The sequence below is a fragment of the Carassius auratus genome, chromosome 38 (assembly GCF_003368295.1).
Source record: "Carassius auratus strain Wakin chromosome 38, ASM336829v1, whole genome shotgun sequence".
Classification (NCBI taxonomy): Eukaryota; Metazoa; Chordata; class Actinopteri; order Cypriniformes; family Cyprinidae; genus Carassius; species Carassius auratus.
Window position 1 is genome coordinate 3220250 of NC_039280.1, and position 16055 is coordinate 3236304.

The 16055-nt window shown below is 36.3% G+C and overlaps 1 long non-coding RNA gene across 1 annotated transcript; it reads right to left on the reverse strand.

Moving 5' to 3' along the window:
* Window positions 1-1098: 1098 nt before the first annotated feature.
* On the reverse strand, window positions 1099-13532 carry LOC113056670 (uncharacterized). Its single transcript, XR_003277737.1, has 2 exons — window positions 13227-13532; window positions 1099-1501 (listed from the first exon to the last, which is right to left on the reverse strand). It is a non-coding gene; the product is annotated as an uncharacterized LOC113056670 (long non-coding RNA).
* Window positions 13533-16055: the final 2523 nt, after the last annotated feature.

The window sequence follows — 16055 nt, forward strand, 5'->3', positions numbered from 1 at the left end:
ATATTTCTGTTGATGAAAAAAATATATTTCAGTTTCCACAAAATGTATTTCCACATTGATAAAATGTTTCTTGAGCAGCAGATTATAAGATATCAGAATGATTTCTGAAGGATCATGTGACACTGAAGACGGGAGTAATGATGCTGAAAATTCAGCTTTGATCACAGGAATAAATTAATTAATTATAATTTACAATATATTCAGATTGAAAAGTGTTTTTTTAATTGTACAAATATTTCACACTATTACGGTTCTTACCGTATTTATGATAAAATAAATGCATCCTTGATGAGCACAAAAGGCATCTTTCAAGAATTCTGAAATTATCAGTTTTGCATCGATGTCTCTGGATCTACAGCTGGCTCTCGCTCAAGGCCACCCACCCCTTCTCACCAGAGCCTGTCCTGCCGACAAAACACACCGTCCCGGGCCAGACACGAGTGAGTCAGCTGTCTGCATCAGCATTCACACATTACTCTGTAGATCTGACCGAAACACGGGAACGAGGACTGGAGCTCGGCCCAGAGAATGTCACCTACAGCTGGACAAGAGGAGATGCTTTAGTGCTCGAACAGGAAAAACCTGCTGCTTCGAACCCCACACACAGCAACAAATTGAGACCACAACAGCAGATTATATATTTTTTTTTTTATTTAGTCTGAAACAAAACAATAACATTAAAATAAAAGCACTTGAGCTATCACTTAAACAGAAAGACAAAGCGAGAAAATAGAAATCTGTTCCACAGGAAAATGGGTCGCTTCAACCCTCCAGCAAAGCCACTAACATTGCATGACGTATAATGTGTCATAGCACCTGCTTTGGATAGTATTAGTCACTTTAGAAGAACAGAAATATCAGGACTTTGGGAAAGCAGTGATCTATGTGACCAAAGGCTAAACGGTTCACGACGGTCTGGAGATACCCAAGCCAAACAGATTCAGAATGAGGGTTTGCACTAACGCACATCATTTCTTGCTATACGGCTAGTTAAGATGTGATTGTAGAGTTGTAAATGGGTTATATCTTGAGATGCACTATGAGATAACACATGCATAGCTGCTTGTTGCATGTGTGCGAGTGTGATCATTACAAAGCGCTGCTGGCCAGAAAATATAAAAGAGTTCAAAGTGATTACGAAAGACTGGGTGAGTAAAGCAATGCACAGCAGTACAAAAAAAGAACAAAACTGTACACACAGATGTGGAAAAGACTTCTGGCAGACAAATAAACAATCAGGAAGACAATAATCAGACAAGTGTACCAGAGGACAAACAGAGCGAAAGAGAGACAGACAGAGGGTTGTAAGATATGAAGGGGCTCTAGGCTCTGTAGAGCAGGATTCTCTCTGCACACGTCTGGCCCACCAGACTAGCATACTGCTCCACTTCCTTCTCGTCGTTCGAACCCTTCCTCTTACGGGCGTAGGCTGCATAGGGCATCACTGTCCTCCTGTGGAGCACTAACACCCTGCCCAGTTTCTTCAGCGCATGAGCGTCACCTACAGAAGGACACAGAGAGAGGAGAAAAGTTAGACAAACTGAAAAGAACTCAAATTCTAAAACAAATTTGGAATTTTGAAATTCAAAAAATAAATGAAAAAGATGTGTACAAGTCATTTTCTATTGGGAAAGCAAATTTTTGAATGATGCAAATTTTAGAATTCTGCTTCCTTAGGATCAAATTCAAATCCTGGAACTGAACTGGACATTGAAATGCATTCTTAATTCGATTCCAAAAAGTTAGATCAACACTGAAAAACTAAAGTGCGGCAGGATCACGGAAATTAAAGACCATTTGTTCCCCATGAAGTCACCACTTAACTACAGACTAAGCCTACGGTTTGTTCTGAACTTCCTAGTGTGCTGCCTTGTTGTGTACTAGCTGCTGTGAGAGGTAGCTACCTTCTAAGTTAGTCACCTAAAATGCTCAACATAAGCTTTCTTTGACTTTTTGTTTTCCCTTTTATTGTGCAGTAGTTTAAAATAGCTTTTAATCTCTTATGTATGTCAAGCTTGAATTTATTTGAAAAATACACAAATTGATTACAATTATATTAAAATACAGCAATAAACTTTCAGGTAAGCTACTACAACTGTGCTTTGACATTTGCACAGGGGAACACAAAGCACATTTTCACTTTTCCCTAAAATTAAAGCCAAGGAAGGCAGCACTCCAACTAACAACGATACCTTCATTTTACATCCTTCACTGACACGACATGAAGTCACTGGGTGGAGGACAAACATCAGTGCACGTGGTCTGAACTCAAAGGTTCAAATGAGGGTCAGGACAACTGGCCAGGTTTGATGATGAAAAAGTCTCTGTCCACCCTTAGGCAAAGACACCGGGTCAGTCAGGGTTACTACAGCTTGACCTCAATCGTCACAAACATAGAAGCAGAACCGCTCCAAAACCAGAAGAACAGCCAGAGACGTGTAACAATGACTCCTTCAGAGAAAGAACAGCTTGGTTGGTTCCCATTTGTTTATAGGACTTCACTCCAGCAAGCCAAAACTCAGGCACACATTGCGTATTCAGTCAAGAAGCCAACACCTTCCCCCATGAGCTATTAAAACAGGAATTGCTGAAGAAGAAGAAGCAGTCATTTGTGGAAGCCTGAAAATGGCCCTCCAAGACAGCAGGAGGTTAAAATAGAGGAGAAAAAACCACTAGGTCTGGCTGCCTAACCTAAATGAAGAATTACCATGTCAACTCAAATAGTAGCACTGTGCAACGGCACTATAAAACAAGGCTTTGTCAAGTTACCATTAAAAATTCTGAAGGCTTTGACATTTAAATAAATTTAGAATTTGAACATTGGCAATTTAAGGAAGTATGTTATAACATTCGAAATATAGCTTTTTAATTTAAAATTCAACTGCGAAAGGAGCATTTAGAATGTTGCAATTAATTGGAATTCTGATTCCTTAAATGCAAATTCAAATTGCAATTCTGCAACTTGTTTGCCACTTCAGAAACTGAATTAGAATTTTAAAGGCATTACCAATTCAGTCCTCAGTGGTGCACAATCCTGTGCAGGAAACGCTGTTAATAAACCTAAAGAACATACTAAAATACTTTGCAATACAAAAACAATAGACAATTTAGAGTAGATAATTTAGCATTAAAAAAAATCCTTTAAACAAATGCACAAACTGACAGAAATACACAAACTATAGGCCAGCAGCCTTAAATAGAGCTGGAGGAACATGCAAAACTCCAGGCCAAGAGTGAAAGATGAGGAAAAAATATATTGCTGGGGAATTGAATTTTTTTTGTGAAAGTTATGATTGTTATTAACAGATCTGACACCAGCTCAGGGCTCGGACTCTGTGAAGTGCCTCATCTGGAAGCCAGCTGACAGAGATTTCATGGGGTTGCTGGGTAATGTAAATTAGCCCTCATCATTTCACTCACATAGGGGGTTTGGTTTAATTTTCACTGTTTCCCTGTAATATAACCAGTAAAACTCATCAGCCACACAGACACTGTTGGAGACTTGGGGGTGGAAAAGAGAAATTAAATATAAAACTTGCAAATGCAAAACTACAGTACCGACACTATTCTTTCATTTTATTACAAAAATAAATGAGCAAACACTGATGAGAAGGAAAAGCATATGTTGTGTTTTTAAAGTTCTTCCAGATCATGTCTTTTGACTAGAACCACAGTATTTAACCAGCAGAAACCAGCCTGAACTAGTAGAGAAATCCACCCAGATCTTTTAAGGAAAAGTTGGGGGGAAAATAAAATAAAAAGGAAACGAGATGGATTAGATGCACGCTGTACTTTTGGCACACTGTGGTCACAGAAAGAATCTGAACACTTATGCAATGCTAAAAAGTGTCTGAACTTAATCACATATGCGGTTTATAAAATCAAATGACACCTGCAAACTAAAGACAACAACCAGTACAATACATTTTGAACAGTACATATATTTTTTGATTTCTAACTTTACAATCTGTGAAACATTTGTATTGAAAGTGTATTTTGTCATCTGATGCTGCAGAGGTCTTATAAAAGAGCAAATCTGTCTGTTCTGGACCTGATTTGAGCTGATCCTGGTCTGTAATGGAGAAAGATGCTAGCCACTCCAGACTGTAATATGATAGCAGCGTACAGACAGATAAAGCAGGATAAATAGAGTGAGAGGAAGACAGACAGCAAAAGAGTGAGCGAGAGAGAGAAAAAAAAGAGAGGTAGCTGGCAGTCCATCACACTTCATTCAATAAACTATGATAAATTAAGAGCAGACGAGACCTGTGAACGTTCTCTCATAACCGTATGAAGCCCCTGCCTTCTCCCCCAAACCAAACACTGAGAGCTTTATTATTTCCACTGGAAAACCCCTTTAGGCGCTCAATGCTTAGTTTCTGTCCCAGTAAGGTACTACACTTACCCTGTTCGAGAAAAATGAAAGCTTACTTCATACATTTATACAGCACATCTTCATTTATTCATCCACTGGCACTTTTTTTTTTTTTTTTTTTGCTTGCAAACAGTAGTTCCTGGAATTACATAAGCTTTGAGTTTAAAATTCAAGTCGATCCAAAATTCTAAATCAGCACAAATTTGATATCTTACTGAGTGAGGACCATGGTCCTCTGGGGTAAACAGGTTGTGTAATACATTAGCATTTTTAAGAGACAACCCAAGTGAAAGAATCTAAAACGCAGGAGGATATGTGCTTAGTATGGTATTATGCAACTCAAGTGGGCATTTTTTACAAAGGAAAAATTCTGAGGTAGACTATAGGGTGAGATCACTTACCCTTTAATAGGACTACAGCTAAATAAACTGTCGTCTTTTACAAACAATATGAATTTTTGGTCTGAATTAAATGTCAGGTATTGCAAAACAACACAGACAATAAACAGCAAATTCTTATATTGTTTTCTTCACAGGTTGCATGCATGCAGGTTGCACGATTCTTTTAATGAATCACAAATCTGAAACTGATGAATCTATCTATATAGCTAACCGATCAAATGTTGATGTCATGACATCATGTACAACATTATACATCATATTCAGCAAATACAAAAGACCTTGCCTTATTTAAAGAGAGAGTAAAAGAAAATGAGGTTGAGATATCAAACAGCAATAAACAATTCAGAATAAAGGCTTTTAGCTGCTCAATTAAGCACGACAATAACACTATACAGAGCCGTCATGACAGTTGGGTTCTTTTCATTCAGACAATCCAAACATCCGCTCTGTATATAAACACACTCCTTCCCTCGACCCATTCATCCATCCTCTAACTCGATTAACACTCCCGTCAAGCCGCATCAGGCTTTCTCAATCAGAGGTTCACTGGCTTCAGGGCCACATCTGTCCTGGGCTCAAAGGTCAAAGGTGATAAATCAAACTTTCTCTGGAATGAGAGAGATGGCTGACCAAGGAGGTTTCTGACACGCCGGCACGCTCCTCAAAGAGGAGGAGGAGGTCTGGAGCAACTAGAGAAGCTTCCTAAAGAAACACGTTTGCGACAAACTAAACTATTTATTAGAACTTTTCAGTGCATGTATTCACCAATGGCCAAAGGTTTGGAAAACTGCAAAACTGTATTGTCAGCATCATTACTCCAGTCTTCAGTGTCACATGATCCTTCGGAAATCATTCTGATATGCTGATTTGCTGCTCAAGAAACCTTTCTTATTATCAATGTTGAGAAGCTGTAATCAAATAAATGCAGCTATGGTGAGCAAGAGACTTTAAAAAAATCTAAATTTATTCAAAACTTTTGTCCAGGAATGTAACTAACTACACATTATGATATAAATATCCATTCATCCAGCGAACGCTTGCAGAGAGATTCAGCAAGTAATTTGTTAGACTAATTCAAACTGATAACTTTGTGTGTTGGCAGCAAATACAACACAATAAATTGGGTTTATTTTTCTCATCACATTTAATTCAAACTCCAAACTCACAAATCAGATGACTTATAGTTTCTTTTGCCATGGCGCTGTAGACTGAACCCAGACAGTCAGTCCTAAAGATTAAATGTGAAAAACAAATCAGAGCAGCATAAACAAAGGCAAATAAAATCAAGAGTTTCACAACAATTTTGTGGCGTTCATGTGCACTCATCACATAAATACAATTATTCTGACATGACCTGAATCCTGTCGGTCACAAGCTCAGTATGATACTCTGTCACTGGCCTGGTGCAAGCCACATTAGCTCTCCATAAACAGATCCAGACACACACAATAGACTCTTCACAGCCAGATTTACCTTATCAGGCAGTAACCCCACGATTGAAGAGTTCAAGCAGTATGGGAGTAAACATACTCCAAAGACACTTCATTAAAGTGAGCTTCATCCGCTGCCCTGACTCTGTACTGTTTCCTCCAATCACAGAGGCCCCTGACAGATTGTTTTTGTTTCAACCCTGAACTCTGAACAATATTCAATCAATCACATGTTGGTTGAGGACCGCAGGGGATGAAAGATTTGTTAGATCAGGACAAATACAGTATGTCAGATAGACCACCAGTACTATATCACATATCCCAGCTAGAACAAGAACTAGTCTGAACCACAAACAAACTACGGGTTTTTGGGATAGATTTATAAAGCTCTGTGTGGATGATAATGAAAAAAGGAACATAACAGTTAACAGAAATGAATGGGGAAAAGAGTACCAAAAAAAAATCAAGCTTTAAAGACTTTAAAACATTGTTTAAAATCATTTAAACTGTTATGATACATATGAGAACCAATGTGTGGCGCCAATGATATCAAACCTGGCGTGCCTCAACGCACATGCACAAATGATATTGTAAGGGATCTGACATCATTTCCAAACTTTTTTGCTGAAAAGAAAGTAAATATGACTTGACTGTATGACTTTCTTTGCGGAATGTATTTACAAAAATGCTGGAAACCAAACATTGGACTTCCACTGTAAAAAAATGAATTGGATTTAACAGTAAAAGACTGTAAAAATGCTACAGTAAAAATCTGTAAATTGGTTTACAGGGAATTCCCCTACTATATACAGTAAAAAAACTGTATTGGACATTTATGTACTTTTATACTGTTTTTGGAAGTGAAAGATATTGTATAATTTACAGCGAATAACCGTAAATTGACAATCCCAGAATTCTCTGCAATACATTTCAGATTTGATGTTTGTTTGTTGAAATAACTATTTTTCTTCTTAGTTTAATCTTAAACCTAGAAAACAATTATGATTTATGGTGCCCTTGAGCAAGGCACCGAACCCCCAACTGCTCCCATGGCACTGCAGCATAAATTGCTGTAAAACCTAAAATGTTTCTACTGTATTTTTTTTTTACCGTAAATTTTACGGATTTTTTTTTTCAGTGTATAGACAAAAACACTGACACATTTCTTAAAATGTATTCTTTTATGTTCAACTGAAGAAATAACGTAACATGTTTGGAACGACATTAGTAAATAAAAAAGAATCATGTTCTTCTCAGTTTTTGAAAGAGGGCACAGAGTTTATAAATGCCATTTCTACATTGGGTTCCTGATGCGGCTTCCACAGAATCCAAACATCAACCTTGTAACCAACTGTCAGACCGTTGGCCTTGAGCTCTGCTGAGAAACAGGCCTGAAATAGTTGGTCTGTCTGGCCAAGAATAACAGGTCATGTAGGACTAGAGGCACCACCAGAACGATTTAAAAACACTGGGGGAAACGAAGGTCTGCGTCTGGTTGCCAGTCAGCGCAGAGGTAGGTCAAACAAGACCAAGGGCCTCCCAAGATCTGCAATCCAGTATGAAATGTGTGGGAAGCCATGAGGATTATGATGAGGTCATTCTTATTGGCATCATTCTCAAAAAGAATTAAAAAATAAAGATAATTTAAAACCTTCGTGGTTTTGACTTTGAAAAAAGAGAGGCCGTAACACGTGTCCTAACCAGGTACAATGTGATAAATTCTCTCTGGTCTAACGTTAATCTTTATTTTGTTTTGTCCTAATCAGCCACACTACGACAAGCAAAATCCTGCTTTACATTAGGGCTGTCAAAATAACTGAAAAACTAAATTTAAATTTTCTACAAAAAAATGATCAAAATTCGAATCATATTCAAATTTAAAAGGCATAATTTCAGTTAGGGGGGAAAAAACCTTTGGCTTCTCTCCTGAGGACACAAGAGGGCGCATTGCGCAAAATATTATGCACGTTTCTCCAAAGTGTAATAAAATAACACAACTATCTTTGAAAAAAAAAAGTACATGATGTTTAAAATTATGTATAAAATAATGCATATACAATCTAATAGAATGGACCGAAAACCAAATACAAAGAGTAGGCTACTTTTGTAATTTAAAAACATGAGATACAGTGGGATGGGGAAAAACCGCCATAAAGTCTTGAAACATTAGAACTTAGATTAATTTTACATGACTTTCTAAACATGCTGCTTTCTTGTGCGAGACGCAATGTCCCTCTAGAAAATTTGATAAATATGCGTTCTGTGTGAATGGCTTGGTTTCAGTTTTGACTTCAACAACATCTCCGCACTGATGCTCTTATTTTCCGCAAAATATAGAAACAAACAACTTAGCAAAGCCGTATCTAGTTGGGATCAACTGGATAGGCAAACAAAATCAATAAAATGCAATAACACTTACATCGTTTTTGCATTTCGTATGCCAGAGATGAGGTTGTCTGACAGCTGACGCAGACCTAAAATGTGATTGTTTCTAATTTTGACAGCCCTACTTCACATAACTTAGTCATATGAAACACCATAATTAAATTGACACAAATGTTGTGTTGTAAAATCAGATTGTACTTAAGTGTAGAAAATTTTGAAATTGAGATTTATACAACAATCTGAAATCTGAATAAATAAGCTTTCCATTGATGTATGGTTTATTAGAATCAGAAAATATTTGACAGATACATCTATTTGAAAATCAGGAATCTGAGGGTGCAAAAAAACCTAAATACTGAGAGAATCGCCAAATTGGAGAGAATGTCCAAATCTCTCTCCTGAAGCCAACAAGGAAGTGACTAAAACTGTAATTCATCGACTGGCCGCTTGAGGCTGGCTGCAAAAGGGAGTCAATCCCATAGACCCCCCACCCCCCCCCCCCATGTTAAAATGCATAACTTCACAGCAGAAAAACACGTTTACCGCCTGGTTCCAAAAATTATTTCAGTCTATATAGCTAATTTTACCCTTCATGACAACTGTGAGGGGGGTGATTTTTTTTTTATAACTCCGTTTAAATTATATTAGGCCTTAAAGTTCTGCATAATTAAGGGCGTGGCCACTAGACTGACAGGTGGATTGCTGCTGCTGACACTGCAGTCGCGCTAGGTGGGCGTGGTTTCAGCAACCATCTCCCGCCTTTTTGCCCATTTTCAAGGAGTGACGCACAGTAATGCGCTGCCAAGATGGCGATGGCCAGCTCTGCACATTTTTGGCTTCAAAAAGAACCCTTGGAAACCTATGGGTGACGTCACGAACACTACGTCCATGTTTTTATACAGTCTATGGTTTTTATATATTAACAGTAGGAAATTTACTAAATATCTTCATGGAACAATATCTTTACTTAATATCCTAATGATTTTTGGCAGAAAAGAAAAATCTATCATTTTGACCCATACAATATATGTATATATATTTTTGGCTATTGCTAAATATATATCCCAGCGACGTAAGACTTGTTTTGTGCTCCAGGGTCACAAATGGAATACACTCAGGCTTGACTCAAATAAAATATGGTTGGCTGCAATTTTAATGCTTCACACAACATTTCATTTTCAATAAGGACATATTAGTTGACTTTGGACACTTTGCATTGCGTCTGGCTAGGAAACTATGTAATGCCATATTCAGCTGACACGTTACTCCAAATGGAAACAGTATTAGTCACTTCCATCACACTTCCATGAGGATCATAGAGTTTTGGCACCCTCTTCATCAATGTCTTCAGAGATGAGTTCAAACGGCTGACCGTGAGTGTAATCTGTCCTTGACCCTTACCTCAACCCTGCTCCATTTACCATCCAAGCCCTCAGATTTGACTTAAATATTTACACACAAGAGAAGTACAGGCACACTTACTCTTGCCCCAGTGTGTTTACAGGGCTGACAGGGTCAAATGTGAAGACAGATGAACCCGATGAAAAGGAAAGTGTGCTAAATGCCATGATAAGATGGGTGAGATTAAAATGCTATCTATTATCTTTGTTTCTTATAAAAAAAGGTTCACCAAGAAATGAAAGTGTCAGTTTACAGGAAGTTGATCAAACATTTAACTTTATATTTAGAATCCTGAACAAATGTATTACCGTTTCAACAAAAATGAATCCGTACAAATGTTTTCAACACTGATGATAGAGAGAAATGTTTCTTGATCAGCAAATTAGCACAATCAAAATTGTTTCTGAACGATCATGTGACATTGAAGACTGGAGTAATGAGGCTGAAAATTTAGCTTTGCATCACGGGAATAAATTACACTTTCACATATATTCCAGTTGAGACAAGTTATTTTAAACTGTACCAATATTTTTTTACAAAATTTTATATTTTTTCTATATTTTTGATCAAATAAATTCAGCCTCTGTAAGCATAAGAGATGTATTTGAAAAACATTTACCACAAACCACTGAATGGCAATATATATGTAAAAAAAATGTGTATGAGCTTAATGGGAGAAATAACAGCATACAAGTTTGGAGCAAAAATGACAGATTGTTCATTTTTGGGTCAACTACTCCTTTAACATTATGTTCAGAGAAGACATAAAACAGACATGAGGGTATGAATGGATAAAGATCACAATAAGAAGAAAAAAACATATTGTGGTCTGTCCAGAGTGGACGTGTCAATCCTCTGCTGCAGTTTATCACCCAGCACCAAATATGAATTCATAACGTTAAGAGAATAACAGAAACGCCTCTATAAACCATGTTCTTTAAACAGTGAAAAACAGATCTAAAGTCAGGACAGCAGAAACATTTTTGGTCTCTACATAATCTCATACTCCCAGCTGTGTTATTTCATAGTTTCCATGACTTTGCTCTTATTCTAAGATGTGGAAAACAGCAATAACAAACACTGTGAAGACGTGTCCAAACTTTTGACTGCTGTAGAGTACTAAAATTAAATCTGAGAAAAAGAAGAAGAGCATAAGCGCCTCTCCCTCCCTCTTCGGTCCAGGCATGGCGTCTGCTTGTCGGTACTGATATTATTACTATTATTATTATCATCGTCATCGAGCCCACAGTTCTGGGCCGTGACCACAGCACTGACCCCGCTTGACTGCCGCTGCAGAATCCTGGACGCTCTCCATGCCTGGATCCAGTCCTGTTATTTCAACACACATTTCGCAGGACCAACGCACCCCTCCTTTTGTTCACAGAACTGAGATCTATAAACACAGTTGACGGTTTACAAATTGAGCTCCAATGGAATGGCATCCAAGAAGCAAGTTTGCCGAAAGGCTACCGTTATTAAGCTGAGACTAATGACGTATATTGTGTAATGACAGTCATGGGAAATGCTGTTACATGATATTGATTTTACAGTCAGCCCATACAGACTGCACCGAAGTGTCACACTGCTTAGTAAGTCTGATAATAAAGTGTCATGACGTGCGGTGATTGATCTTCATTGGTTTTCACTCATTCTGGCCCGGAGTCCAATAACCTGCTGCAATTTTGACACTAAACAGACTTTATTTGATAAGCTCAGTCATCTGTGTTAGTGGGGAAGGTTGGCCGAACCTATGACTCTGTCGGGAGGTCCTGTCAGATTGGCTCTGGAAAAGGGAAGAGCTGCCAGTGTCTTTGAGTATTTACAGGTTCAGCTACAGGATCTTTCTGAACATGTGCGATAGAAAAGGTGACGTGGTGGATGAATCTCACCAGGTTTAAAAAACTGATCAGGGTGAAAGTTTATCCCCAAAAAAACTTGGAAAAAAAGGACTTATATGTTGCTTATAGAGAACGAATCCTAAAAAAGCTTAAAATAGGACATAAAAATTATTAATAAAAAAAGTTTATATAAATATTATAAAACTTTCTAATTAAAAACATTTTAATTTATGTACTAAAATATTTCTTTCATTATTAAAAATATTTTTGTTTGTATTATTATTATTATTATTATTATTATTATTATTATTACACAAAGGTTACCAACTTAGGGTAAAAAAAAAACAAGAAATTATATATTGCTTATAGAAAATAGTCTATTTTAGATTTAAAATAGATTATAAAAAGATCAAATTATATTGATCTTTTAATAATATTGATAAAATAATAATATATTAATAATATTCAAATTAAATTTTTAAAAATTAAAACGTAGTCTTAAATCTTAACATTTGAATTATATTAAATTATATTATTAAATAATTTTTATTATTATTAGTATTATTAATAATTATTAATTATTAAATTATCAGGGGTGAAAATGTAAAAAAATCTAAGAAAAAACAAGATATTATATACTGTTTATAGAAAATAAAGCCCATTTTAGACTTAAAATAGGATATAAAAAGATAAAATTATATATTTAAAAAAATATAAAATAATATTGATATAAAAATAATAATATTAATAATATACAAATTATATTTTTAAACAATTAAAACGTAGTCTTAAGTCGTATTAATATAATTAGAATTATATTAAATTATATTATAAAATGCTTATTATTATGAATAATAATAATAATAATAATAATAATAATAATAATAATAATAATAATAATAATAACTAATAATTTGATACTAATAATACATTTTGACAATTTATTATAAAAAAACTAATTATCATTAAAAAAATGTGAATTTAAATAAATATTAATAAACAGTATTTGTTAGTATTTAGTGGATTGCCTGTATGCAGATTTAATAAAATCACTCGAAATTGATGTTAAATGAGTTATAGAAAAAAATAAGTAAAGCAACGGAATGAGTCATAGTAATTACAGTTAGATGAGAAAATGTGCTTTAACTGTCATTAAAAAGTTTAAAAACAGCAAACATATATAAATAAAAAATTATAAATATATATTTTGATATATTTTGAATACTGACAAAAATATTTTATATACAAAAAAATATTTTATATTTTTTGTAATATATATATTTTTCTATTGTTAATCTGTGAAAGTTATCTGGGAGTGTGAAAAGTGACCTTGTGAGATGCACCATGATAGAAGATTTGCTTGGTTCCAGTTTTACAATCCCCATTGAAGGCTCACCTGCTCGGGCGTTCTCATTGAGACAGAGTAAGCAGAGATATCAAGGCGAGGAATGCATCTCTCGATGGGCACCCAGGTGTAGGATTCAGGGCACAGGAGGTCTGAAGGCCGGTACTGACCCTACGAATACAAAAACAAGAAATAGTTGTATTTGGTCAGTGCATTAGTATGTCAAATTCAGTAGATTTTCTGAAAAACCAGGAGGGAAAAAAAGGTGAAAAGCAGATGGCCTCCTGGACCTTGAGTTGCATGTGTTTAAGGGGGCTGCTGATAGTCAAACGGAGCCAAACAAGTACACACGCACCATTGTGACCGCAGTGTAAACAAGCAAACGCATCCGCGCAGATCTCTGTATAGCTTTCTGTATAGCTTCAAATTTATTTCTGGCCGAGGCAAAAGTTCAGTGTCACGCTGCACGTACGGACACGCACCCGCATGCTAAAGCCCGCTCTGATTATGTGGGTTTAGTTCAACAAGAAGCAGCCTTGTTAAAGTCCCACCATTACTGGCAGGATCCGTCTGTCATTATCCTGCAGTGGAAACTATGCGTCCTGTTTTTACAAGACAGACAACATGGGACCCTGTGGAACGTGTAAATAAAAGGAATTTTGTGGGGGCGGCGATTTGTTGGGTGAGCAGTGAGGGAAAGGTTTTCACACCCGTGTTCATCACTCTGTCATCAGCAGACTATACCGAGAGCCCTAAAGAGTGAGGTGACTTATTCAGAGCGGGCTGATGACAAGCAAGCAAGGGTCACTGGATTTGAAGCAATGCAAGAGAATTCTACATGAGTGCAAAACTAAAAACAGGATTTTTTTTTGCTGGTTGCAAAATAAAAGAGAGAGTTGTGCAGGTATGTGGAGGTTAGTCAATCGTAAAGCTCTTTTATAGAAAATTCTTAAAGGTACAGTAGCAAAAACAGTCTAAGTGTTGTAAGGGTCAAAGAGAGGGTGGATAATGGTCATGCAGCGCTAAATCACAACTGTTCTGGTGTGAGAAACCTTGACTAATGTTACAATGGACTTCAGGGGAAAGGAATAAAATGCTACAAAAGTGCAGAATATGAGCCCTTTAAAGTGAAGGATGTGCTACAGATATTTGGATATGCTCAAGTTAAACGTCACACTCCACAGCCCTTAAATGTGCAGCGTGCGATCACGCTCTGGAAAGGAATCTTGGCTGCTGGTACAAGCAAGAGCCTGTAAAGAGATTTAGCAAAAAGATGCAACTTCCATTATTGGGGAAACCAGGAAGTAACCAGAACAAACGGATGATACAACTAAAAACAAGAGAAACAGTCCGAAACGTTTTTTTTTTCACTAACCAATTCAATAAAAGCATCAAAGACTTTTTTATTTTTATTCTAAAAAATAAAAATATATAAAATAAAATTTGTAATAATATTTATATATATATATAATATATATATATATATATATATATATATATATATATTAATATATATATAATATATAATTTGTATTACATTAATTTATTTTATTTATTTTTAATAAACCAGGTTGCAGGATGATATTATATGACACATTATATATATATATATAATAATATATAATAATAATAATAATAATAATAATAATAATAATAATAATAATATAATAATATAATAATACTAAATCCATAGCAGACTTAATTGTATATTTTATTATTGGTCCAATTATTATAGTTAATAGTAAAAATAGTTGTTGTTTACACAGCTCTTAGTCAATGCTGGTGAACTCTTCTAAAATCTGAAATATGATTAATTCAGACGAAGGAGTTATTAATTTATTTAACCTGTTATAAATTCTGTAAATGAACAACTAACGCCCAACTGCAAGGGAACAGGGATGCAGAGGGTGAGAGAAAGAAGTGTGCAATAAGGGGTGATGTCAGTAACTGCCCTCTGGACACGCAATGAGGGACTCTGCCTGTTCCAACAGGTCTGAGCCACCGGGAAACAAACCTTTTCTGGGAATACCATGGGGGGAAATGATTCTCAAACACTTTTGACAACCGTACTACTAGAATAGCAGGAGCAGATAAACATCACTTACTTTCTACCGGATAGCCAGAGTTTCTTAGCAGCTGGTATGACTGAATGACTCCAGTTCCTTAAACAACAAAAACATTTCCCTAAGCTCTGTTCTAAATGTGTTTTTTAATGCAGCTCAGCATGAACATATCTTGGTTCCTGCTGTGAATATTTTTGACTGATTCATTAATAGAATCACCGTAGACAGAGTTAGGCTACACGCTGCTCACGACATATGTTTGTTTTTGAGTTCAGCTAGTAAAGACGGGTCTTGGCTTTTGATACCTCATCATAATTTAGACTGCAAGCTCACATTTCTGGAAAAACTGTTCTTTTGCCGTAGAAACGTAGTGCAGGAAACTGGAGTTAGCATATACTTACAGAAGCCTGTGATCTCGGGGGAGTCACAGCGGTTCATGCAGAAGACACTTGGATAAAGGTTGTCAAATAGTTAAGACGAGAGGAGAGAGAGAGAGAGAGAGAGAGAGATGGAGTCTGGCTGGACATTATCTCTGCGGCTCTGTTGGCCACACGTCTCCAGACTGAGCTCACCACTGCAAAGGCCTTCCCTCCTCATAGCCTGTCCCCAAATTTCTCTCGAAGATTCAGTGTTTGCACGCAAATGCTTGATCTAAGTTTAATCTCCTTGCTTTTAAAATGATGCACAGGATTTTTCAGAAATCAATGATTGTGTGTCCGATTTCAAGTTCTAGTTCCATTGCATTTCATGTGTCTAGCAACTTTCTCTGAGATCTCTATTAAAGGAGAAGCTCATAGACGTAAAGCTTTAGTCACGA